The sequence below is a fragment of the Alosa sapidissima genome, chromosome 13, assembly GCF_018492685.1.
Source record: "Alosa sapidissima isolate fAloSap1 chromosome 13, fAloSap1.pri, whole genome shotgun sequence".
In the NCBI taxonomy this organism is placed as follows: Eukaryota; Metazoa; Chordata; class Actinopteri; order Clupeiformes; family Clupeidae; genus Alosa; species Alosa sapidissima.
In genome coordinates, this window is record NC_055969.1 from 34,879,581 (window position 1) to 34,901,083 (window position 21,503).

At 46.2% G+C, this 21,503-nt stretch overlaps 1 protein-coding gene across 2 annotated transcripts in view; it reads left to right on the forward strand.

Moving 5' to 3' along the window:
- Positions 1 to 3,038: 3,038 nt before the first annotated feature.
- Positions 3,039 to 21,503, forward strand: part of brinp1 (bone morphogenetic protein/retinoic acid inducible neural-specific 1) — a 128,946-nt gene continuing 110,481 nt past the window's right edge. For both annotated transcript variants that reach the window (XM_042060007.1, XM_042060008.1), the window contains exon 1: positions 3,039 to 3,512. The gene's annotated coding sequence lies outside the window, so the exon portion shown is untranslated. The remainder of the gene's footprint in view (positions 3,513 to 21,503) is intronic.

Below are 21,503 nucleotides of genomic sequence, written 5' to 3' on the forward strand. Positions count from 1 at the left end.
AGACGCTTAGAACTCACGTTAAGCCGATGGTAGCACACTGAATGCAAATGCGCGATTTGATGCAGGCAAAAGTATTGACTGTTACTAACGAAGGTTTTATAGCAATATTATAAATGTGGCGACAGAATAGCCTAGAACTTGGGTAAGCCTTGCGGTTAGTAGCCTAATTGCAGTGATAGCCAAAACTAATGTGAATCACGGACTATCCTACAACCAAAGAAAGTAAAGGTGATTAGTAGGCCTACCTGCGTTAGCCAAATAAAGGACGGGACTGCACCCTTCACAAACCGTAAAGTAAAGTGTATTAGTTTTACAGTTGACTACAGTTGACAGTTCACCATCAGTCCACACAAACAATTCTGGTTTCCTTGCACTAGCCATTTCGTCGTAGCCTATTCTGTCTATTTGTAAAGCGCAAGTTTTGGTCAATTTCTGTAAAGAAACAGTGCCATCTATAGGCCTGGGGTATGAAGTAACGTGTTGAGTCGTGTTGAGATGGATCCGTTTGGACGCAAATATTCTTGATACGGTTCCAGGGAAGACGGAGGAAAAAAAGATCGGTTTGATACGTGTGGACTAGACCTCAGTAACCTGTCACAACATTCAAATGTATGTGCAAGATCAGGAATGCAAGCTTGTTTACTTCGACACGTTGACCAATACAGTTTGGCCTCACTCCTCCAAGGCCTTGTCTTTTAGTGACATCGGGCAATAACCAATTCTGCACAAAAAGCTTGGAGACTGTAGTGTCATGGCATTACTGAGGTCATTTGTCAGTACAGTAAAACTGTCCCTGCGGTCATCAATCAAAGCTCCATCATGCCACAGCGATGACAAGATAGGAGGCCCAGTACCTTGTTAAATCCATCCAGGTTGATCCATCTGATTTTATGTCTGCCTGGCTGGGTTAATGCATTTATTTTCACTCATCTTTATGAGTTTTCCAATAAAGCTGGCTATTACATCTGATGGAATTATTGCTGTTTCTCCTCTTGCTTATCAATTGTACAGCAGCCTCCATCTCACCCTCCAAAGCACAAGCAGTTTGCGTTCCGATGCTGCTGTCTGACACCAAGGGCCTCATCTGCTCAGTTTCACCTGCTTTGCTGAAAAAGGGACCTGACAGTAGTTGTCATAAATAAGGTACCATTTGCAGGAGAGAAACAGTCATAAAATCAAACAGCGTAACCGCTAACTCTTCATCTAATGACCCATATACTTTGTTTATGTGCTTTGATTGCACACAGAGCCATTAGCCCTTTCTGGCACTTTCCCCTTATTTTTAATTGCATGTCATAAAAAAATTACTCATTATGCATCTTGTCAGCATCGGTGCACTCCCCCCCCCCCCCCCCTTCCCATTCCCTCCCCTCGCATGCTTATATATAAAACAATTATGTCCATGTCTGTGGCCTTACTGCCATGTGTGTGACTGTGTGTGTGTGTGTGAGAGAGAGAGAGAGTGAGTGTGTGTGTGTACATGTTGCAGTGTGATAGCAGGTGACGAAGGGGAGGCCCCTGCAGCTGGTGATGCCCAGGTAACCTTTGCAGATGAGATTGTCTCTCATTACGGTGTCTGGAGAAGGCCACCCTGTCTACACCTCCATTCCTCTCTGGCTGCTGGCCACCGGATCTGTCTCCATGTATTGCCCTTGTAGAAGAGAGAGGGGGGAATCTTCATGCAAATATAATGATGGATGCACCTGCTGACTGTGAGGACATCTGTCTCTTCCTCCCCGACTCAGCCAGGGGGCTGAAAAAAAAAAAAGCTTTGGCATGACAGTTCTAGCGAGTTGACACGGAGGAGAGGGACATTATAGTGAGTTGGAATAACACGGAGGACAGGGACATTATCTCCCGAGCGCAGGGTCTGTGCCCTAGCAGAACTGACATTAGGAGGCTGTCAGTGCGCTGAACACATCTGCCTGCGAGATCTGCGCTGGCAATTGTCGTGCTGAGCAGCGTTATTTGCACTGTGTCGACTTTTCAAGCAGTAGGATTTCAAGGTAGTGACGGTGTGGTGAGCGTTTTGTTCACGGGAATGTTAATGCTGGTGGCATGCAGGTGTTTAACACAAGAGGAGCTGTGATTGGCACACTGATTAACACAAGAGGAGCTCACTGTATCTGGCACACTGACTCCTGGCCACTGCTACAGAGGCTGACCGACTATATGAGCTGGAAAAATGTGGACGTTTGAAGCGGTTGGCATAGCAGATCAAAGCCAAGCGGAGACACTCGACACATGTTAAAGGGATCCTTCAGCTGATCCATATGTCATATTTAATTGAGAGTTTTTTCAACCTTTATCTAACCTTGCATGTGTGTGTTTGTGTGTGTGTGTGTGTGTGTGTGTGTGCGCGTGCACACGCATATGCTAGAGCCTGTGTGTGCATATGTCGGGAGTGTGCAAGTGTGTGCGACAGATAGAGTGGAGAGCGAGAGAGACAGAAAGAGATAGAGAGAAAGAGAGACAGACAGAGAGAGAGAGAGACAGAGAGAGAGAGAGGGAGAGGGTGCATTGATAGTGAAACTCCAGCACCATGGATAGCGCTCTAGTAGTCTCAGGCTGTCCGCGGTAGAAGCTTCCAGTCAAACAGCATGATGTGCTACAGTGTTTCAGTTGCACGGCAGAGAGTGCCTTCCTCTGAGTAGTGCGATCATATAGTCCGCACGTTTGCATTCATACACGGACATGTATGCCTATGACCTGGGGAAATAAACAAACAAGCACAAAATGTTAATTATGCCGCTAATAATTGAGTATTTATTTAATAAATAAGCGATGACCCTTGTCGTTGTAGTTATAACAACAAATGATACCAAATCAGTCATCAGCATATTCACAGATACGTAAAGGCACCTGGCGGACAACTATGAGAGTGGAGTTTAGGAATAGAATAACTGCTTCTCAACCGAGGCTTTCTTCGTCCCTGCTCGCGCTCCCCCTCTCCGCTCCCCACTCTTGATGTGGTCCAGTCCCTCCCCTCACTGTCTGGCGGAGCCGTCCTCTATAATACAAAACTGTATTCTCAGCGCCTCCCCCTACTTTCTCTCCGTTTTGCGCCTTCTCTCTCTCTCTCTCTCTCTCTCTCCCTCTCGCTCTCTAGTCTGCGTGTCTCTCGTCTCCCTTCCTTGACATCCTCCACCCTGCGCTCGTCCACCTGACCGCCGACGCCTTCTCCACGGACTCCCCAGGTCTTGATCGAGGCTTGGCGATCATCTCGAGAGCCACCGGGATATTTCACCGCGATCCGCTGCGGCCCTTGTTTCCCTCCGGACATTTTCAGTTCAGTTGCGGCAGGCGCTTGGAAGACCGATGGTGAGAGTCTAGCCGAAGCCACGGATTTCTCTCTCCCGAGCATGAGAGGGGCTGCCAACTCATCCGCAACCCAGAATCCGAGACCGACAGAGCAGCATGAACCTGGGATACGTATGCTCCAACAGAAGTTTGCCGAGAAAATAAACCGCCTCGGACCACAAATACCTGCCACGGGGGAACATCAGTTTTAGGTAAGCGCAGACTTGGCGTTTGCAGAAGCCGTATGGCAGAATTTCGAGTGGATAATTGATTTTGTTTTGAGCTATTCTGGACTGAGCAGGAACCCGCGCGTTAGTTATGGCGATGTTGCACGATCAGCAAGGTGCAACGCGATCAGCAAGCACGCGTTTTGGCTTCGCCTGACCTTAGGGCAGTTTTGTGCTCAAGGTAATTCGGTAATGTGTCTGGGTGTGTTTGCAGTCCACAGTCTACGGTTGACATATTAAGTTGGGGCTTATATATATGAAGCAGGTGCTGTCCATTTAAGAGGCTTCGTAAAGAGAAGTGGTTTGTATCGACATTTACTTATCTGTAGGACGCGAAACAAATGGATACGAATGGGTAACGAGAGGGGAAAGCTGCTGCGGAAAGACTGTGAAAGAGGTAGTGGAGAGATAAATAGAGAGAGAGAAAGATAAAGAGAGGGAGCGAGAGAACCACAGAGGGGGAGCATCTGTTTTCAGTCCACGCGCAGGTCCTTTCCTATCCACGCGTAGTTCCTTTTCCGATTCACCGTACCGTTTTGGGTACACCATTAACATATGTGGTCCCGACTCGCAACTCTACAGTAACAGGGCTAAATAAGTACTGGGACAGCACGCAATACACAAACAAACATTACGGATGCAGTACACTATACGACGGTGCACACATATTCCTGGCTCTGCTTTAGCCATTTAACATTGCGCTGGTGTATAGTAACACCAACGGTAAACCAACGAGACAAACATACAAACATGGCCAGGGTACTTGGAAATAGATACATATGTTGGATTACTCTCTCTCTCTCTCTCTCTGCATGCAGCATCTCTCTTTCTATGACACTCTATCTGGGTACTGTCCTAAAACGTAAATGGTTCTTGTTTTGATTATGCAAACAATTTATGTCCGTGGTAGCAGGCCAGTAAAACAGCAATGTTCTCTAAATAAACTTCAACTTCATCTTTAGTTTCATCCATCCTTTTCCACCGAACTTGTGTCCATGCGCTTCTGACGTCTAACTGCGGGGGGAGCTCGCGCACTTTTGCGTTTAGGCGTCCACTTGGACTTTAGAAACTAGCTAATTGAGCAATGATGATAGATACAAACTAGGTGTAGTCTTGCCATGAGATGAATTGTTTTTTTTTTCTCCAGCTTGATTACTTTTTTTAGATTACTTTTCACGCCATTGACTGCGTGCCTTCTCTCCCTGAGCAGTGCCATTGCTGTGTTACTACATTGTAGGATTCCAGTGATTCATAACAAACTAATTTCAAATTGACCATTGCTGAACATTTCATGCTTCGGGGTGGTGGTAGTGTAGTGGTTAAGGAGCTGGGCTAACGTGCAGTAGCCTGAACGTTGTCGGTTCAATTCCCGGCTTCCACCGTTGTGCCCTTGAGCAAGGCACTTAAACCCAAAGTTGCTCCGGGGACAATGTGATCCCTTGTAATATAGCTGTCATATGTAAGTCAATTTGGTCAAGAAGTGTCTGCTAAATGTAATGTAATGTTATTTAATGCTTCACACTAACAGTCTGAGACAGATGTTGCATAATAGGCTCCTGCATTGCATGCCGAGTAACTGTGGTTTCCACCCTGATAACCGCTTTTTTAGAAGAAAAAAATATCCTGTTCAGTGTTGTTTATTTCAGTAATGTGTGTGTACACAACATATGCACATGGTTAGCTTGGTGGGCCTGTTTGGCAGTGGGCGCAGTGCATGATGGATGTGCTTATGTGAGTGTGTCGCACATGCGTATGGTGTTAATACTAAATAACACATGGATGGCAAAACAGCATACGCAAGCACACTTCCCAAAGAAAATGCCAGCCACCGCTCCAGGCTACCACCCTGCCCCATTATTGCTGACCCCGTGCATGAGAAGCCTTTCCAAAGGACTGACAAGGTGTAACGTGCTCTGTGTGTGGGTGTGTGTGTGTGTGTGTACACAACAGCATCGTGTTACTCGCAGGTTTGTGTGGTGTACCTCTGTGATGGATTGATTGCTTCCCCATGTTGCTGTGATGCTCGGAGGCTGAGCCAATGGTGGTGGTGTTGGTGGTGGAGCAGGCTGGCAGTGGAGTGACTGGGTGGTGGTGGTGGTGATGGTGCGCTGGTGGTGTTGGTGGTGGAGCAGGCTGGTCGAGGACAGAGGAGAGACTGGCAGTGGAGTGACTGGGTGGTGGTGGTGGTGTTGGTGGTGGAGCAGGCTGGTCGAGGACAGAGGAGAGGCTGGCAGTGGAGTGACTGGGTCTGAGCTCACTGTGGCGTGGACAAGAATATCAACGACAGCCCTCTTTTGGCAGGGGGAATAATAGCCCCTGTTTCTCACTGGCAGAAACAGGCCCTGTGTTGAACCCGGGGAGGATGTGGAGAGTGTGTGTGTGTGTGTGTGTGTGTGTGTATGTGTGAGAGAGAGAGAGGCTTGCAGCTGTAAGGGCCAGTTGCGGCTACATTGCTGTGAACACTCTTATTTTTGTCCTCACACTCCCTCGGAAATGGGTGTCTTTTAAAAGCAGAGCCACAGACACACACACACACACACACACACACACACACACACAGCCACAGACACATGCGATGCTTAAATCATGCGGCTTGTGCGCTGCTGATCTTAGAGCAGGACCCAGCTGTGGGTTAATCATTTGTTTGAGTGTGTGTTCAGTCTTGACTGACTCAGAGTGTGTGTTTGAGTGTGTCTTGACTCACTCAGAGTGTGTGTTTGAATGCTGATAGGAACTGTGAGGGGTGACTTGATTGCTGTTTGGCAGGCAGGCAGAAAACTCTTGTACGCAGTCGTTCAACAAAAAAAAACTCCTCTCTCTTTTGGAATGCTTAAATATGGACTTTGAGAATTTGATTTTACTGGCTCTGGAAAAATATGAATATGCAATGCAGCAAAAAGCTTGTCATCCCTGGTATCAAAGGGGCATTTTTTTGGTTAATGTGGTAACCTAATATTTGTGGCTGTTCACTCCGATGGGTGCCTGGGCCTCTGCTGTTGTGGTGGTGTGTGTGCTAATGAGCGACACACACATCTGGAGAAGCTCAGCAGGACCTGTGCCTTGGAGCCCAGGAGGGACCAGTGATCAGTGGATCAGCGGATTCCTCGATGAATTAATCATGTCATGCAGCAAAAAAGTAATAGAGACGCGCAGATCAATAATTTACTGACCAAGTACATGAGCCTCACTCCCAGAAAAACCGTCAGGAAGAGAGAGGACTGTTCTCAAGAGGTGTGACCAGACTACTGAGAGATAGAGGGAGAGGGAGAGAGAGAGAGGGAGATATAGAGGGAGAGAGAGAGAGAGGGAGATGTATGTGGTGAGGACCTGCAGTTGTCTCATTTTGTTTCATCACTTCAAGCCACAGTCTAATGTATTATGTGTACAGTGTACTCTCTCTCTCTCTCTCTCCCTCTTTCTCTCTCTCCCTCTCCCTCTTTGTGGGCATGTTTGGGAGAGAAGATAGATAGATAGATAGATAGATAGATAGATAGATAGATATAAATAGTATATTGGGGAAGCAAATAAAAGATTGTGTGAGTGGTCTTCAGGAAAAAGTAAAAGGATGTGCAGACAGGAGGAGGTCAACGATGAAATGTAAAGCTCCTACACGACTGGGTTTTGACTCAAACATATTAGCTATCCTACACTACTGGGTTTTGACTCAAACATATTAGCTATCCTACACTACTGGGTTTTGACTCAAACATATTAGCTATCCTACACTACTGGGTTTTGACTCAAACATATTAGCTATCCTACACGACTGGGTTTTGACTCAAACTTATTAGCCATGGGATGCAGAATGCAATTAAATGGATTAGGGATGAAACAGGAAGTCGACGCTCTATTGGGACAGTCGTGGTAGTCATGGTGATAGTTTTTAATCTAAACTCAGTTCTCTCTCAGTTGAGTTCACTCAAAGCTAACCAATGGGAAGTCATTCTCTGATGACGTATTGATCAAAACTGATCAAACTGATCACCGATCAAAACCGATCTCCACCCACCTGTTTAGGGATGTTTTCTGGGCTACTGCCTATTTATAGCCACACCACCAAAACATCCAGTCCTCTTTCATTGCAACGATCTTGGAAGCAGCACTTTGAGACAAGCCTCCAACCCAGTGGCGAGTATGGAGGTCCCTCAGCACCATCACTCCAACCCAGCAGCTAGTATGGAGGTCACTTGGCACCATCATTCCCCTGAACAAGCCTCGGCCACTTCAAGTCTCGGCAAAACTGAACGTTTTGTAGCCTTTTTAAAGACTGCCGAAAAAGCTGTTCTTTTAGCTTTCTTGAAAAATCCATTGCAGGTAAGTATTCACTAGCTTTTTTGAAAGCCATCAAAGGTAAGTATTCCTCAAAGCTGAGCATGGTGGTAGATTCTGTCGATACCCTCCACCATGGCCCTGGGCTGTCTGCGTGGTGGACGAGCATGTCCGTGTGTAGCCTACCTACAGTAGGCTCTCTGCTCTCCGGAGTTCTGCCCCCCCCCCCACTGCACTTGGCTGGAGCCCTGTAGGCTGTGGACCTGCACCATGGTGTGCAAGTGTGTGTTAGAGAGCTCCCTAGTGCACCATGGTGTGCAAGTGTGCGTTAGAGAGCTCCCTAGTGCACCATGGTGTGCAAGTGTGTGTTAGAGAGCTCCCTAGTGCACCATGGTGTGCAAGTGTGCGTTAGAGAGCCCTCCGGTGCACCATGGTGTGCAAGTGTGTGTTAGAGAGCTCCCTAGTGCACCATGGTGTGCAAGTGTGTGTTAGAGAGCCCTCCGGTGCACCGTGGTGTGCAAGTGTGTGTTAGAGAGCTCCCTAGTGCACCATGGTGTGCAAGTGTGCGTTAGAGAGCCCTCCGGTGCACCGTGGTGTGCAAGTGTGTGTTGGAGAGCTCCCTAGTGCACCATGGTGTGCAAGTGTGTGTTAGAGAGCCCTCCGGTGCACCGTGGTGTGCAAGTGTGTGTTAGAGAGCTCCCTAGTGCACCATGGTGTGCAAGTGTGTGTTAGAGAGCTCCCTAGTGCACCATGGTGTGCAAGTGTGCGTTAGAGAGCCCTCCGGTGCACCGTGGTGTGCAAGTGTGTGTTGGAGAGCTCCCTAGTGCACCATGGTGTGCAAGTGTGCGTTAGAGAGCCCTCCGGTGCACCGTGGTGTGCAAGTGTGTGTTGGAGAGCTCCCTAGTGCACCATGGTGTGCAAGTGTGTGTTAGAGAGCTCCCTAGTGCACCATGGTGTGCAAGTGTGTGTTAGAGAGCCCTCCGGTGCACCATGGTGTGCAAGTGTGTGTTAGAGAGCTCCCTAGTGCACCATGGTGTGCAAGTGTGTGTTGGAGAGCCCTCCGGTGCACCGTGGTGTGCAAGTGTGTGTTGGAGAGCTCCCTAGTGCACCATGGTGTGCAAGTGTGTGTTGGAGAGCCCTCCGGTGCACCGTGGTGTGCAAGTGTGTGTTAGAGAGCCCTCCGGTGCACCGTGGTGTGCAAGTGTGTGTTAGAGAGCTCCCTAGTGCACCATGGTGTGCAAGTGTGTGTTGGAGAGCCCTCCGGTGCACCGTGGTGTGCAAGTGTGTGTTGGAGAGCCCTCCGGTGCACCGTGGTGTGCAAGTGTGTGTTGGAGAGCTCCCTAGTGCATGACGCTGCCTGGAGCGAGTTTCTCCGGAGTCCTGGCCATCGAGAGTGGCGAAGTGCAGCTGGACGAGTTGGGGCTTGGAGATGATGTCATGTCGCTCCTTGCCTCGGACAGCGAGGTGGAAATTGAAGTGGCGGTCCTCCCGTCTCGAGGGGCGGAGGTCGTGCCAGCCTGCTGACTCACGCACACCTCCTCTGGGAGCACCATGGCGCGCTGGACCGAGCCGCTGCAATGCGCCGCATCCTGCGGCCAGAACCACTGCTGATACCATGCACTGTCCAATCACAGGCTTTCTCACTGGCTAGTGGAAACTATCGCTATGGCGTATGAGGCAGGTAGACCTCCCCCTGTACGTTTGAGGGCCCACCCTGTACGTTTGAGGGCCCACTCTACAAGCGCTGTGGCCGTGTATAGACCTCCCCCTGTACGTTTGAGGGCCCACCCTGTACGTTTGAGGGCCCACCCTGTACGTTTGAGGGCCCACTCTACAAGCGCTGTGGCCGTGTATAGACCTCCCCCTGTACGTTTGAGGGCCCACCCTGTAAGTTTGAGGGCCCACCCTGTACGTTTGAGGGCCCACTCTACAAGCGCTGTGGCCGTGTATAGACCTCCCCCTGTACGTTTGAGGGCCCACCCTGTACGTTTGAGGGCCCACCCTGTACGTTTGAGGGCCCACTCTACGAGCACTGTGGCCGTGCGTCTCTATTGGGCAAATGTACCGTTAGTAGCTTTTGCATCAGTAAGCGTGGAACGGGTTAACGTCTCATGTTCTCCTTCAGAGAACCGAAGTTACATTCATACCGTTTTATTTAGTTAATTGTGTTTTCACAGGGTTGGTCTCCGTTTCCTGTGAGAGAATATTTAGGAGAAGAGAGAGAGAGAGAGGAATATTTAGGAGAAGAGAGAGAGAGAGGAATATTTAGGAGAAGGAGGAGAAGTCCATTGTGTACAGCAGCAGCTCTCCTGGAGAGAGAGGGATATTTAGGAGAAGAGAGAGAGAGAGAGAGGGATATTTAGGAGAAGAGAGAGAGAGAGAGGAATATTTAGGAGAAGAGAGAGAGAGAGAGGGATATTTAGGAGAAGGAGGAGAAGTACACGGAGGGGAACTTGGCCATCTGGAAGTGCGATGGCTCTTGCACGAGAACCCGAGCATAAAGAGATGGAGTGTGTGTGTATGTGTGTGTGTGTGGGAAGGGATGAAGAAAAGGCTTATTCTTGGGCCTTTATTATCTTTTAATTCCTCTACTGTTCTTTGGGGATGATAAGTAGTTGTAGGATGAGATAAAAATTCTTTTTTTTTGACAAAGTCATGAAATATTCCTCAGTTCTGGTTAGAGACAGTGGCTCTTTTGTCCTAACTTTGAAATGAGGTGAAGCAAATGAGAAGTGAGTAAAGCCTGAAAGACAATTCTGGAAGAAAGATTTAATATGGTTTTAATCAGCCAGAACTTACATCTAGCGGCTAGCATCGCACAGGCCAAGTCTGCACTCAAGTCTGCTAATTTTTCATATTTAATATCTCTAATTGTGAGATAGAACACGTAATGTGCTTTTCATGGTTATGGTTAGGGTTGGCTATACGAGGTGAGATCGTTTTATTTGTTTTGTTTATTTTGCATGGTTAGTTTGCTTGTGCTAGTGAAAGTTGTGGTCTTCTGTAGTGTGTGTAGAGCGTCCAGCTAAAGAAGGAAGTGCTCGTGCTAGTGAAAGTTGTGGTCTTCTGTAGTGTGTGTAGAGCATCCAGCTAAAGAAGGAAGTGCTCGTGCTAGTGAAAGTCTTCTGCTCCTTCGCTCCTCCTGTGTGTCTTTGGTGAAAAATGCTCTGCGACAGCCACAGAAACGCTGCGAGCCAGTTTTAATCAGCCGACCATTGACTGTACACTTGATGATCATAAATTATTAAAAGCATGGTCATTTACAGTGATTAACCTCAATAATTCATACAATTATGCAATTAGGGGGCTGACCAAAGTGGCTACCTAGAGGCTAGCACCTGTCCCCTGGTGCCCCTGTTTGCCTGGTGTGTTTGCTTTGGGGGGGCCGAGGGGGGGCATCTTAGTTCAATAGCAGCCCACCAGCTGTGCTGGCCCCAGCCAGTGCCCGCAGAGGCGGTGGGAATTATTAATAAACAATGGCAACCTGGTGGGAGGAGGCCTACCCTGCCAGCTGGCGACTCCTCTTGTTCTCATCACCCACCGCTGCCTGGAGCCCGTGCCTGATGCAGCCCTCCCCAGTGCCGAGGCGCCTGCCAGGGCCCTGAAAAATGAAAAAGCTGTGCTAAGAAATTCCACGTGTCTGTCTCACTGCCTCCTTCTCTCTCTCTCTGTTTCTCTCTCTCTCTCTCTCTCTCTCTCTCTCTCTCTCTCTCTCTCTGTGTCTCTCTCTTTCTCTCTCTCTCTCTGTCTGTCTGTCTCTCTCTCTCTCTCTCTCTGTCTCTCTCTCTCTCTCTCTGTCTGTGTCTCTGTTTTTGTCTTGTGCTGTCTCTCCTTCTCGGCAGTGTTAAAGCATTAGCGGCGTCTTGGTCTAAGCCTGCGTTTGAAATGCAGCTGAGTAAGCTCACTCTTCTCTCAGATAGCAGTACTTTGAAATGCACCTGGCTCGGAAGCGGCCCTAATCTGGCTCTCACCTGGACAGATCCCATTCACAGACAAACTCTGTTGATATTCCCTGTGTGTGTGTGAGAGAGAGAGAGAGAAAGAGAAAGAGAGAGAGGGAGACAGAGAGAGAGTGAAAGAGTGTATTTGATTCCTCATGGAATCCTGTAAGCCCTTTACCTTTCCACGTGAAACAAGAAAAGATGAAAGGGAAGAGCTCATCTCCACGTGAATTCACTCTTCAATAGCACCTGTCAGCACGTCCTGAAATTACACAAGACACTTTAGACATCTATCCTCCTGCCTGTCCCCTCTGCAAAGATCACATACTTTGAATCATTCCATCACAGTCGTCTGTGTGTGTCTGCTTTGAGCTATTTTGCATCCACGTCATGCCTCAGAGTTGCACATGCCTGAAGGCAGCAGCCAGGACTTACTACCTCGGAGTTCCAACCTCAGAGTTCCACAGGCAGCCAGGACTTACTACCTCAGAGATCCAGAGGCAGCCAGGACTTACGGCCCAATATGTGGAGGGGAATCATACAGTCCCAAAGGCTGTTTAAGTCCTCTAACATGTTCCTATGCTGAGGCTGGACTGCAGTAGTCAAATGAAAAGATATAATGTCCGCAACTCTGCTTTTGACTCCTATTTAACGTTTCAACCCTGCTGGGTCTTCTTCAGGCAACATTTTCTGGGTTGAAACATTGCCTTTTGTATATATTAAATATATGGGAGTCAAAAGCAGTGTTGTGGACATTATGTCTTTTCATTTGAGTACGTTTGTTTTTGTCCTGCACCTGCCAGAAGGTGGGATGTGCACACAATAACTTTTTGCTGGACTGCATTAGTCCTCAGTAGTGTTGCCATGAGGCTCTGCATAGGTTCATTTGGCTCATCAGCAGTTCTGAATGTGAGTGTGTGTGTGCGTGTGTGTGTGTGTGGCGTGTGTTTGCGTGTGTGTGCGTTGGTGTGTGGTGGCGGAGAGAGGGCTTCTGGTGGTGGAGAGCTTCATGCCGGTGCATAATGAGGGCAGATGGATATGGAGACGCATCAACAGTGTTTTGCCTTTTCACTGGTCTTCATTTCCTCTGTTCAAGGAGATTTCTAGAATGTTCCATGACCTTCTCCAATATACAGTTACATGCAGTTACTGCATTGGAAGGTAAAGGGAAATTCTTGGAAATAGGTGTGATGTGGACCAAATGTACACCAAGTTAATCTGATGTGGACCAAATGTACACCAAGTAGGGATGTAACGGTATGAAAATTTAACCTCACGGTTATAGTGACCAAAATTATCACGGTTTTCGGTATTATCACAGTATTTTTAAAAGTGTGTTCAACAGAAAGCACTGATAGGCCTACACAAGCTGAAATAGTTTCAAAAAGTGTCCCGTTCAGTTTTTCATGTTTAATTGGCTATGTGCTTATCGCTTAATTTACCCTACCATGACTTGGAGGTTGCTATTACTGTTATTTGGATCCAATGAGTGAGACCAGGCTTGGAATTTCACCATTCTGGGGGCAAGGCCACTTGGCCTTCAGTTCGGCATTTTTGCTGGAGGGCACAAAGGCCACATAGGCTATAAAAATTATCAAAGTTGTATAGCCTATTCACTGCAGTAGACCTGCATCACTGTATGAAACATTACAAAAACATGAAACATGACATATTACATAGAACTGCAAATCATCTGATCATCTAATATTTACAGATATCTAGGCTATATTTAACATTTATTTTATATTTGGCCTGTTATGAAATCATGTATTGAACAATTTAAGCACAGTTCAGCTTTAAGAAACTCAATAGCCTAGATGCATGCTTAGCATTTTGTGATCTACTTTCACAAACTCTTAGTCAGCTGTCCTCTGATTTACCGATATCTAGGCGATATTTGTAACATTTATTTTGTATTTGGCCCGTTATGAAATCATGTGGAACATTGTTGGGCAGCCGTGGCCTACTGGTTAGCGCTTTGGACTTGTAACCAGAGGGTTGCTGGTTCGAACCCCGACCAGTAGGCACGGCTGAAGTGCCCTTGAGCAAGGCACCTAACCCCTCACTGCTCCTCGAGCGCCGCTGTTGTTGCAGGCAGCTCACTGTGCCGGGATTAGTGTGTGCTTCACCTCAGTGTGTGTTCACTGTGTGCTGAGTGTGTTTCACTAATTCATGGATTTGGATAAATGCAGAGACCAAATTTCCTTCACGGGATCAAAAGAGTATATATACTTACTTATACTTATAACAATTTAAACACATTGTAAAACTTAAAGCCCAAATTTGGAGACATCCATGCATGTCGAAATTTACTGCAAATTTAAAACTGGATTACTCTGGAACGGCTAAGTGTACAGGGGACTGCTTTACCCCTTTGTGTTCGGTAAGGTCTGCTGTTTATTCTGATATATGGTTTGTCATGTGTTAAACGAAAGATTCGTTAAGTATTGCACCGAGAGGAATGGGTAGGGAGATGTACGAAAACCTTCAGTAGAATTTATGATTAAATTTAATTATATTATTTACTTTTCTCGCGAACCGTTCACCACAGCAATTCGCGGCTAACATTGTTTAAAAGCTGAGAAAAAGCTCTTTCATGTGATACTTGTGATGTCTGTGTGATGAGTAGGCTACTTCGCGAGTAGTTCAGCTGAGAAGAATAGGTGAATTTAGGCGCACTTTCTTTCTTGCGCTGTCACTTTCTCCACTGCGTAAAAGACTAAATTAATTTGCGCTGTGAATGCTAAGATTATTTTGACAGGCCATAGGCTAAATAAAAATCGCTATTAGTAGGACGCAAAGCAGAATATTGAAAGAAGGGCACCAAGGCCACCGTGGCCTGTAAACCTCTGATTTTCAAAGGGACATCACAGCCAACGCAAGGGGCAATGACATGGCCGCTATGAAATTCCTACCCTGAGTGAGACCAAAGTAAGTGTTCGAAATAAAACTTTAGGCTACTGTGTTCTCCTGATAACGTGAGTGGAATGGATCTCATGTGGACACGAACATAAAAAGACGCAGAGTGGCTAAATGTTACAGTGCAAGTTTTGTGGTGAAAATGTTCCGCCTTTTAAAATCAGGTGTAACCTAATCCAAATAGCAGTTAAAACCATCAATTAGACAACAGAATCAGTAGGGTACCAGTTTTGCTTCATTGTACCAGGCCTACTGTATGTCAAAAGCAGGCTCGGATGAAGCTGGGAAGGATTAAACACACGGTTTCAACACCGGGGTAATCAACCGTGATAATTATGATATTTCAAAAGAAAACGGTAATTGTTATCGTCAACATTTTTATCGCGGTTTATCATTATACCAGTAATCGTTACATCCCTAACACCAAGTTAATCTGATGTGGACCAAATGTACACCAAGTTAATCTGATGTCGATCAAATGTACACCAGGTTATTCTGATGTGGACCAAGTGTACACCAAGTTAATCTGATGTCGATCAAATGCACACCAGGTTATTCTGATGTGGACCAAGTGTACACCAAGTTATTCTGATGTGGACCAAGTGTAACCAAGTTAATCTGATGTGGACCAAGTGTACACCATGTTATTCTGATGTGGACCAAGTGTACACCAAGTTAATCTGATGTGGACCAAATGTACACCAGGTTCTGATGTGGACCAAGTGTACACCAAGTTAATCTGATGTGGACCAAGTGTACACCAAGTTAATCTGATGTGGACCAAATGTACACCAGGTTCTTCTGATGTGGACCAAGTGTACACCACGTTATTCTGATGTGGACCAAGTGTACACCAAGTTAATCTGATGTGGACCAAATGTACACCAGGTTCTTCTGATGTGGACCAAGTGTACACCGCGTTATTCTGATGTGGACCAAGTGTACACCACATTCTTCTTTGTGGATTGGTGAGACAGAGAAAAGACAGCAGAACAAAACAAGGCGTCGAACACTCTGTTCAGAATTATGACCTATTATTTCCCCTTTCTGACGCTCAGAGTTCCATGTGTTTCTTTGAAAAGACATGAATAAATGATGAAATGTCCCATATGTGTTAGGAACTCTTTTTTAGTTCTTTTTTACGCTTGTTATTTTCCTCCTTTGTAGTGGTGTGTTGACCCCAGAGTCCAAGCGTGGCTAATGTTTCCGCACTGGCGCGCACGTGGGTGAGCTCTTGATCTCGTCCCGTCGTGTTTTGGGTTTCAGCTGCGGCGGCCTCTCATGTGTTGGAGCGCCTCAACTCAGAGTGAGGATGGAGGCTCAGCGCTTGCTCTCCTCCTCCCTCTCCTCCCTCGTTCTCTCCTTCTCTCGCTCTCTCGCTCGCCCTCACCCGGGCCCTGATTTCAAAAACTAAACTGCAACATCAGCGGGGGGAAAAGTGCTATGTGAAGCAGGCTTTAGATTTCACCTGCTGCGACTCACAGAGAGACGTCCGCCCCAGGATGGTGCTGTGTGTGTCTGTGTGTGTGTGTGTGTGTGTGTGTGTGTGTGTGTGTGTGCGTGTGTGTGTGTGTGTGTATGTGTGTGTGTGTGTGTGTGTGTGTGTGTGTGTGTGTGAGTGTTGGAGGCAGTCTGCCTGATTTAACAGTAATTACCTGCTGTTACTACCCACGTCTTCTCCTCCTGTCAGTGAGGAAAAGTAGCCGTTCTTTAATCCTGTCACTTCGTGATCAGGGGCCTGGGGAGGGGGGTGCAGGTCGGGAGGTGTGTGTGTGTGTGTGTGTGTGTGTGTGTGTGTGTGTGTGTGTGTGTGTGTGTGTGTGTGTGTGTGTGTGTGCGCGCGCGTGTGTGTGTATGGAGTGGGGGCAAAGTGTCTATTAGCGGTGGGAAATTGCAGGGGTCTCCCAGTGGATCCTGCAGGGGCGTGAGAGTGTGGAGGAGGAAGGGAGGGGGGGGGGGGGGCTGCTGAGATGATGAGGTGGGGGCTAACACACTCCCAGGAGGGTCTCCCAGGTAACCGCTTCCTAAGCCCATGTTTTGAGGAAGAGACGCTTGCTATGGCACAGCAGCTGCTACATCTGACATCATGCGTAAACATCAGAGATGGGCACAGCCTCAGACACCAGCCCAACGCGATACTATTGCTATTTTAATACTTTTACATTTGACCATTTATTTATCTATCTTTTTATCTGCATTTAAACAACATCATTTCCATATGTTTTGTATAAACGTGCATATACATACACACCTGTAAGCATTCACAAGTAGACAACAACAACAACATGTTACATTATAGCACTTTTTCTTGACACTCAAAGCGCTTCACAGGGAATGGGGGACCTCACTAACCACCACCAATGTGTAGCACCGACGGGAGAGACAATGTGGTCTGTAAACCCTGTGTTTTGACTGGTGTGTTTAGAAGGTAGTGTCACATCAAGACTGGCCTTGATTGATTATTTATGGCTGTATAATAGACCAATAGGCAGACACGCTCACTTAGCTTTTTATAAATGTTGTTGGGTTCCCAGTGAAGGTGCCAAGAGCGCAGTTTTACAGGCCGGGGCTGGGGAAGGGGCTGGGGATGGGGATGGAGATTGGGATACCTCTGAGAGCCAAGAGCCATTTTATAGACTGCTCAGCGTAGCCTGGCCGACACCTCTGTGCATATGATGCAGGGAGGCGCAGAAGAGCCACAGGGAACGCGAGCAGATGGGAGCATTTGGAGAATGTGTTACACATTTGACAGTTTTGTAGCGTGCTGTATTTTCCAGGAAAGTCTTATATTTTATATGCAAACTTGAGTCGGTGACAGCTTATATTTCATAGCTAGCAATATATTGTATTAGAAATACTATATTGTACTACTTGTAGCTATTACATTGTGCAGCTTATTGTATCATTCATAAGTGTTTAATAGACTAATTATATTTGTGTGTAAAAGCACAGTGATAATGCACTCATAGTATTAAAAGTCTAATGGTCGGTAACTCTTTTCCGGTAAAACAGTAAGAATGTGATATCATTCTTCATTATATTGTGTGCTTATTGGCATAGTTGCTCTATCACAAAGGGTATGTAATACTAGAGTGTGGCCATTGAGTCTCAATCAGAGTTCAGTGTGATTTCAGCCATGCACTCTGGGGCTTGAGTGTAATTACATCATATAGCTCACAGCAGCTCAAGAATGCCATCATAATATTTTAATCAACTCGGCTTCAACAGTCTCCCCAGGAAGCAGCTGACTGCCGGCACCAGCTGTGGCAGATCAGGGCCAGAACATGAGGGCCAGATCAGAGCCAGATCAGACCCAGATCAGAGCCAGATCAGAGCCACATCAGAGCCAGATCAGAGCCAGATCAGAGCCAGATCAGGGCCAATATGGGGATGCATAAGGGGTGCATCAGGGCTAGATTCTAGATAGGGACACATCAGGATCAGCTTTAGCAGATGTCTGGGCTATCAGCATCTTTACCAATGCAAGTAGCTCTGCTGTGACACACACATGCATCAAGTGGCCTCATGCAGGCGAACCTGCGAGGAAATCACATCCACTGCAGTGTAGGCTGAGGAAATCACATCCACTGCAGTGTAGGCTGAGGAAATCACACCCACTGCAGGCTATCCTGAGGAAATCACATCCACTGCAGTGGCCTCATACAGGCTATCCTGAGGAAATCACATCCACTGCAGTGGCCTCATGCATTGTTAAGGTCTGATCTGTTGTTTCCTAGATTTACCTCTATTTATGCCGACTGTATTCAACAGACACGTCGCAGAGAACAGAGGAATGTGCTGAATCTTTAATAGGAGACGCCTGTGAAAGGGCTCCTGGATCTTTAAACATTCATAAGAGATGCTCGCAAAGGGCCAATTTGTTCCGCTGAAATTCCCCTCTCCCCCCTTGTGGCGCTGTCAAGGGGTCCAGTCGTCCAGAGACAAGCCTGACTCATTCTCTTAGTTATTTATTTATTTACTTCCTTTTATTTTGTATTTTTCGTTTGGGCAGAACCCATGAATGACAGGCAGGGGTGAGAGGTGAGAAACTCGCCCTTTGGCCCTGCCACGGTCCACAGGGATTTCTGTGAATAAGAAATGCTAAACTCCAACAAAAAAAAAAAACAAGGAAAAAAACCTCCTTCAGCCTCCACATCACTGGGAGCAGACACAGTGTGAGGGAGGGGGAGAAGGTCGTCCTTGATGAGTGACAGTAGAGAGCTGTTTGATCTCATAAATACACACACACACTCACACACTCACACACACTAAGACACACAGGCACATAGACACTTACTTAGACCCAAGTGTTGGAATTACAGTTTTTTACAACTGTTTACACATTTTCAAAACTCTGTGTCTATTTTTCAAAACTCTACACACAAAACCCATAATTGCTCACACAATTTGCCTCAAATCTCCATCAAAATGACACACAACATTCAAAATGTCATAAACACATCTCTAAATAAAACATTCGCCTCACTTATGACATTTCGGATACATCATGTACACACTGTTGCTCAAAACCTAAAGCTCTTGTGTCTTTCATGGGCTTCTATGTATATTTCCATACAAGAGTGAAATTCATCTACAGAGAGAAGTTGAAATACATAGTAAACATGTAAGCAATATAGTGTTTTTTCCCAAATAATTTGCCTTTGTGAATACAGACAGTATTTTACAGCCAACGAGAACAAAGAAGAAGCTAAATACAGTGACCACCAGATGTACAGGTGCACGGAGTTTTGAAAACGCAGTGACCACCAGATGTACAGGTGCACGGAGTTTTGAAAACGCAGTGACCACCAGATGTACAGGTGCACGGAGTTTTGAAAACGCAGTGACCACCAGATGTACAGGTGCACGGAGTTTTGAAAAAGCAGTGACCACCAGATGTACAGGTGCACGGAGTTTTGAAAAAGCAGTGACCACCAGATGTACAGGTACATGGAGTTTTGAAAAAGCTGATTTTGGCAGAAGACAGAAATGTATTCCCAAAGAAAGAAATGACTGACTAATAATAATAATAATAATAAGTTTATTTTATATAGCGCCTTTCTCAAACCCAAGGTCGCTTTACATAGTAGGAAGGCAGGGAAACACAATAACAAACAAACAAACAATACAACAGAGACAAAGGCAGGGAAATACAATAGCAAACAAACAAACAATACAACAGAGACAAGTTATCTGTAGGAACTATGTGTTGGGTGTGGAGGAGAAGTGATCATTAAACAGAAAGGTCTTGAGATGTGCTTTGAAGAAAGGAAGAGAAGGACAGGCACGAAGGGGTTGGGGGAGGAAGTTCCAGAGTTTGGGGGCCAACGCACTGAAGGACCTGCCACCCAGGGTGGAGAGTCTGGAGCGGGGGATAGCCAAGAGGTTTTGGTCAGAGGATCTGAGTGAGCGGGAAGGAGTGTAAGGGGTCAGGAGGTCGCAGATGTAGGGGGGAGCAAGGTTGTGGAGGGCTTTGAAGGTGAGTAGTAGTACTTTGTATTTGATCCGGGACGGAACTGGTAGCCAATGGAGTTGATGGAGAATGGGGGTGATGTGTGCTGATCGTCTGGTATGGGTGAGGAGCCTAGCTGCAGAGTTTTGAATATATTGTAGTCTTTGAAGGGTTTTAGTGGGGAGACCAAGGAAAAATTAGTTGCAGTAATCTAGACGGGACATAATGAAAGAGTGAACCAAAGTCTGTGCATCACTAGCAGAGAGGAAGGGTCGGAGGCGTGCAATGTTATGGAGGTGAAAAAAAGCAATCTTAGTGAGTGATTTGATATGAGGATCAAAGCTAAGGGTGGAGTCAAGCTGAATGCCAAGGATTTTAACAACAGGGGTGGAGTGGACCGATGAGCCATCAATGTTGAGAGTGAGATGGGGAGATTTGGTGAGGATGCTTTTAGGGCCAATCAGCAGAATTTCGGTTTTGTCTGTGTTGAGCTTGAGAAAATTGTTTTGCATCCATAATTTTACGTCAGAGAGGCATTCAGTGAGGGAGCGTGGTGGGGGGTCAGAGGGCTATCAAAGTACTTTGGCTTTTCCAAAGAAAATGTAGTACTGTTTGTTGCATATTCATAGGCTCAAAACTCTCTCAACTGCAGAAACAAACATGTCCCTTCCTAAGGCATTTCCGGAGGCACAGAACACAATATTGAGCTAATGGTGACTTGGGGACAAAAGACGAGTTTTACGTAAAGTCGAGTTTTTATAGAACATAATGCTAAAGTCCAACTCATTTACGCTAAAGTCCAACTCATTTACGCTAAAGTCCAACTCATTTTCATTTCAAAGTGTCTGCATTGTTGTTCTGAACATTTCAACTGTAAATCCTCTAGGAACAGATTGAAAGGGTCTATCCTATAGAGTATCTATTCATAGGCCTATACTAAGGCAATGATTGGATGGTGTTCAGCAAAGTGATGAGTGTTTGTACATTGAGGACTGAGTGAATAAGTGGCGAATAAGTGTGGCATGTTGATAGGTTGTGTTTGATAACCGAAATCAAGGTACTTCCTGTTAGATTTTTGTGTTAGGTAGAAAATTGTGTGAGGTGTTTTGCAAAATGTGTTTCAGGATATTGAAAATTGAGCCAAACACCAAGAATTAGGAAATGGTTTTGCAAATTTGGTGTGGGGTTATGGTGTTTGGAATATCTGTTTGGAAAAGTGTGTGACAAGCAAAGATTTAGTGTGTAAGCAGTTGAAAAAAAACACAAACACAAAAAATGCAAAAAACTCTTCACTTGAATTTGAACTGGTTTCATCTAATAATAGAAAGAGAATATAGAATTAGAATATATAAAAGATAAAAAAAAACACTCTCTAGAGATGACAGTAGCCACGTA